Source organism: Astatotilapia calliptera, chromosome 23 (assembly GCF_964374335.1).
Source record: "Astatotilapia calliptera chromosome 23, fAstCal68.1, whole genome shotgun sequence".
Lineage (NCBI taxonomy): Eukaryota > Metazoa > Chordata > Actinopteri > Cichliformes > Cichlidae > Astatotilapia > Astatotilapia calliptera.
Window position 1 is genome coordinate 19508963 of NC_137443.1, and position 6038 is coordinate 19515000.

Here is a 6038-nt window from a genome sequence, read left to right on the forward strand (position 1 = left end):
CGTTAACTTTTATAAGTGGAAAAGTGTTAGTGTTCGTCCTCCAGCTTCACTGTTTATGTTATGCTAACATAGCTGTGTCGCTAGCGATCACGTAGCACATCATTAAATACCAGTTAGCCCAACTTCTGTAATCCTACAAACGTCACTGCTGTTTAGTTTCCTGTCTTCATTTATGTTGGAAGTGATAGCAGAGCTGTACGTTTGAATTTTTTCAGAAATCTCTCAGTCAGAACATGCAATATCATGCTTAGGTAACTAGCGAAACTAGCGAGCTAACTTCCGCTAGCTTCCTGCTAACTTCTAACTCCGTTAAATGTAATAAATTTTGTTTTCATGGATTCCTGGAAACTTCATAGTTACACCTGGTAAAGCAGCAATGCTGATTGTTTTATTAAAGATGAAAGAATTTAGACAGTTTTTAACTCTCAGTGATGCTGCAGTGTTCGTTTGACCTGAAGAATAAGGAGTTTAGGACCCAGATTACTCCCAGATTTAAGAGCATCTTAGTCCGACAAATACGACAATAACGACGGCCGCTTGCATGTTCTGCAAAAAATGTGCTTTGTTGTGTATCTGACGGACAAACACCAAACCAGTTCCACATCACTGAAGTTGCACCATTTTTACAAACCAATTCTGGTTCATCTGTTTCACTCAACAATCGGCCATGTGCGTATGAAAACAAAGGCACTGCGCATGCGCGTTTTACTCATATTCTATCGCGATATTTCATTTTCCTATCGTTGCCTAACATTATACCGGTATTATCGTGAACGGTATAATATGGCCCAGCCCTAATTGCCACTGCACTGGGAAGTTCCACAGCTGAAGGAGACTTTTTTGCCAGGTGTCGCAGTCAAAGTTAAATCTTTCTGGATCAGCTCTGCAGCCATGGTAACCAGCGCTGCAAAGACACAGAGAGGAAAATGTCAGTTTGATGGTGTTTCTGACATGTAGTTTTTGTTGGGTTGAAACTCACCTAAACACAGACAACACAGAGCAGCAGCTGGGAGGAAAAGCATTGTGTGAACCGTTGTGTTCAGTGACATTTCCTCTGGTGAATCTGAGGAGAAGTGATGTTTTGATAGAAACGAGGCCAAACAAGGACAATTTATATGATCAGACGAGGACCACGTGTTTCTAACAACTCCTACAACCTCCCATTAACTGCTGCAGCTGTCAGTGCTGCTGCTGACTGACAGCTAAGGCGTGTGTTGCAGTTTTCCACTGAGACTGAGGTTTGCAAAACACTAACCTTCAAATATAGAGGGGAATTTATTTATTATTTCAGTCGTATCTTTTCTTCACTTTCTATGAAGTCAGTCAACAAAATTCCTTAAAACTATGATGACTTCAAAACTAAAAATATTTGTTCCCTCAAACACAAACTGAGGAACATAAAGGGACTTGATGTAGTCTGAAATATTTTAGACCATGCGTGGAAACACTAGTATCATCAACATACAACTCAATGATATGGGAGGAAAAACCTCCCATAGAACCGGTCTGAGACATTTTTTCTTTCATTAACCACCTTTATTGTGTACTTCCAGTACTCCCAGTTACCTCTCAACCTTGATTACAAGTACTTATTTTACCCTTTGATGGTATGAACATTTTCATTTGTCTGATTTAAATACTGAAAATTTTTCTAACTCTTCTCTCTCAGACTGAGACGGAGCTGTGGTTTCTTGCTGTTCCTCTGATGGTTTTTGTTCAGCCTGCAGGGATGATTTCACACTGTGGGAACTCTGAGAACAGGAGCAGTAGTAGATGGCTGAATGAATGACTTTAACTGTTTTGAGCTCCAACGCCCAGCTGTTCTGTTTTACCACAGCAGAGAAATCATTCTGCTGAGGGTGGTTGTAGTTTGAAGTGATCGCACCAGTGCGTCTGTAAATACCAATAATCACTCTGAATTTGTCACTGACTTTGTTCTGGTACCAGTATACAACTGCAGTGCTGCACTGGTCAGTTCTCCCACAGCTGAAGGAGACACTTTCTACAGCTCTCCTGGTCAGAGTCAAATCATTCAGTATCAGCTCTGTGGCCATGGTAAACAGCGCTGCAGAGACACACATAGGTTAGTATTAGGGGTGGGGAAAAAAATCGATACTGTGTAGTATCGTGATATTTTGTTTGCTAATAATGTATCGATACAGAGACAGCAGAATTCGATATTTTGTTACAAAAAAGGTTTTTGTGCTCTGACTTCAGAGCATGTTGATCAGCTCCTTTTTCTGAGCAAGAATCCTGACATTCCTTCACTGTCCAAATGTGTTTAACTTTTTTTTTGGCCAGCAATAAACATGACAGTTTACTTATTTTAATTTAAGACATGTTTTATTTTAATTAAGTTTAAAACTTTTTTATCTAATGTAAAATTATATTTTGTTTTAATTTACTTTCAAATTCTTCAGTTGCTGAAGGGGCTGCATAGTTTTCATAAATTGCATAGTTCAGAATAGCTATAATTGTACCAGATGGTTGCATTCAGTTAAGTTGGACTAGACTGTAATACAAACCGTTCAGTTTGTCAACAATAAAACTGACTGAAATGAGAGAAAGACTGAGTGCGAGACTTTGATATTAGATAAAATGAATATTGATAAAGTTTACCTTTATGTACAGAATCTGAATATCGCAAAATATTTAAAAAAAAAATTGCAATAATATCGTATCGTGGGATGTATGGTGATTCCCACCTCTAGTTAGTATGTCAACGTTTGTTACAGAGGGTGTGTTCTTGTTTGAATAAAATCACTCACCTGAGCTCAGGCAGCACAGAGCAGCAGCTTGGAGGAAAAACATTGTGTGCAGTGATGTTTCTTCAGCTGAATCTGAAGAGAAGTGGCACTGTGACAGAGCAGAGGCCAAACAAGTATTAATAAGATACTGTTTGAAATCATGTGACGAGGCTCACGTGATTTCAAACGGGTCCTCAAACCACCCTGCAGCTGAAGATCATACAGCTGCTGATTAACAAGTGATGCAGTCTTGTAATTTTTCCACTGAATCTGAGGCGTGAAGAAGAATAATCATCAGTGTGAAAGTCTGAAATCTGCTTGTTTAGCCATGCGTGTAAACTACAGTGTCATAGAAAACATTTCTTCACACTATAACAACACAATAACATGTTTGTAGAAGATGTTTCAGCTCTGCTTTTTGTGTTCTTCACATATATGATAATCTTTCCTCCAAGAGTGATCTCTCTTCTGCTGATCTCTCTGTGGATTTTTAGAATCAGAATCTGAATGTCTTTATTGTCATTGCCACAGGTACAACTAAATTAAAAGTGGTCCCTGATCAGTGCATCATCCCTAAAAGTATGAAAATAGAAATAAAATAATAAAATTCAATAAAATCAATAAATAAAATACTTAAAGTGCTAATAAGAAAAGTATTAGCAAACATTCACATACATTCCCACGTAAATACTTCAGTCAGCACGCAGATTAATGCAAGAGTGGTGTGATGGACATTTCTTGTAGCAGCATTCAGACGTGTTATTGCAGTTGGATAAAAGCTGTGTTTGAGTCTATTTGTCCTTGCACTGATTGCTCTGTACAGTCTGCCCAACAGTTCAAACAGTGAGTGGCCAGGATATGGGGCATCTTTTATAATGTTTTGAGCATTTTTAAGACAGCTGGTCTTGTGTAGATCTTCCAGCATGGGGAGAGGGCAGCCAGTGATCCTTTGGACGGTGTTAATGAGCCCTTGCAGTGCTTTCCTCTGAGCCACTGTGCAGCTAGTGTACCATATGCAATATTTAGTACACTCTCAATGGTGGCTCCGTAGAAGGACACCAGAAGTCTCTGAGTGATGTTATTCCTCCTGAGATTTCTCAGGAAGTACAGTCTCTGTTGGGCCTTTTTCAGGAGCTCAGAGGTGTTTGCACTCCAAGAAAGGTTCTCCTCCATGTTGATTCCCAGAAAGCGAAAGTTTACCACCCTTTCTACACAGTCCCCATTGATGAATAATGGTGGGATCTCTGCCTTTTTCCTTCTGAAGTCTGTTATGAGTTCTTTGTTCTTTGAAGTATTGAGGAGGAGGTTATTGGCCTTACACCATGACGACAGCTGCTCCACCTTGTCTCTGTAAGCAGACTCCTCACCCCTGGAAATGAGCCCCACCACGGTGGTGTCGTCTGCAAACTTCACAAAGATGTTGCTCTGGTGGAGAGGAGTGCAGTCGTGTGTGTAGAGAGAGTAGAGTAGTGGACTGAGCACACAGCCCTGGGGTGAGCCAGTGCTGAGACTCAGGGCTGAGGATGTGTGATGGCCAACTCTGACTCTCTGTCTACGGTCTGAGAGGAAACTGTTGATCCACATGCAGGTTCTGTATGGAATACCCAGGTCTTGTAGCTTGACCACCAGTTTGTGTGGAAGGATGATGTTAAAAGCTGAGGAGTAATCCACGAAAAGCATCCACACATAGCTCCCATGCTCCTCCATTTATGTTACGGCAGCATGGGGTACTGTGGCTACAGCGTCTTCCGTTTAATCTGGTTTGAATTTTATATGGCACAGGTAAACCTTGTGTTGTTATCCTGCAGATAAGGTAGAGACACTATTTACATTATAAGAAAAATAAGAATAGTCTCCTTTTAGGAGTTTGAGGATTGATTGATGGTGATTTATCCCCACCTGCTGGTGAAAAGACTGCATTAAGTATCATCTTAACACTTCAATAATCACAGAGAAGCTTCATTATATTACTAAAATTATTCACCCAGTTTGCTTCATACACATATGAACTTGAGTAACACTCCATTCTTAATCCATAGGGTTTAATATAATGTCTGCCCACCCTTTGAGGCTATAACAGGCTCAACTCTTAATGGAAGCCTTTCCAAAAGGTTTAGAAGTGTTTATGGGAATTTTAATGTTGGATGAGAAGCCCTGGCTCACAGTCTCGGCTCTCTGCTCATCCCAAAGCTGTATGTCTGGTTGAGGTCAGGACTGTGCATGCCAGTCAAGTTTTTCCACACTGAACTCGCTCATCTGTGTCATCATGGATCTTACTTTATGCAAGGGTGTGGAGTCATGTTGGAACAAGAATAATCATCCTTCCAGCATGATTTGTCACTGGCTCGCTCACCTGTAACCTGACTTCACTAGCTGTTACAGGTAGGAGTCACGCACACGTCGGTTGATTTGTAAGTTTTCTAGATGTCTGTGTCATCAGGTTTGTTCTACACACTGGCAAGAAAAGCTAGAAGCTGGCACAGTATTAGGTTTTAATTTTAATGAACTGAAAAATACATAAATAGTTAAATGAAAAAAAACGTATTTATAAAATTCCTTCTTTATAAAAAGGTAACATTTATCCCATTCTGACCAATCATAACAGTCAATTTGACCAGAACATTTTAAAATCTTCCTCTGGTGAACGAGTTCTGAACTATGAAGAAACTTCACTTCCCACTGCTGTGGATGCTGTCCTGTAACACTGTGTGATGTTTGTTTACTGTGAGTCTGGAGTTTGGGTCATAGTGAAGCTGCTTGTGTTGTCTATGAGATATTCTCAGCTGAAGGGTCAGTGGGAATAAAAGAAAACTTAAAAGAAAACTTATTTGCAATGAAAACTATTCAGAAGTAGATCAGCTGTATGGATGTGTTTTTCTAACATTTATTTTAACAGTATAAATATTCTTTATGACTGTGCACTATGCGAGTAACAGGTTGTAGTGAGGATGACCTCACTTCATGCAGGAAATGAGATTTTCTCTTAAAATTGGAAAAAAACTAGAGAGCAAATGGAGTCAGAATAGAATACTTGTTTTGTTTTGTTTTGTTTGTTTGTTTTTCACGTTTGTAATAATTAGAAACGGTAATATCAAAAATACAAATTCAGTAATTACAAATGACTGTGGTGCAGTGTCTGGAAACAGCAGGTACACCACCTGTTTAAACTGGGAAACAAAAACATCGTTCAGTTGTGGTCGCAAGGGCATAGATTTGGCATTTGACAAGGGACGTGTCCCCATCAATATCCAGCGATTATTGAATTGTCCTCACCAGTAATTTGATCTCTTC

At 39.7% G+C, this 6038-nt stretch overlaps 1 protein-coding gene and 1 long non-coding RNA gene across 2 annotated transcripts in view; one reads left to right on the plus strand and one right to left on the minus strand.

Moving 5' to 3' along the window:
- Positions 1-6038, plus strand: part of LOC113016983 (NACHT, LRR and PYD domains-containing protein 3-like) — a 32029-nt gene that overhangs the window by 2408 nt on the left and 23583 nt on the right. The gene's annotated exons all lie outside the window — the stretch shown is intronic.
- On the minus strand, positions 1515-2992 carry LOC145424355 (uncharacterized). The gene is made up of 2 exons (XR_013905410.1): positions 2769-2992; positions 1515-2065 (listed from the first exon to the last, which is right to left on the minus strand). It is a non-coding gene; the product is annotated as an uncharacterized LOC145424355 (long non-coding RNA).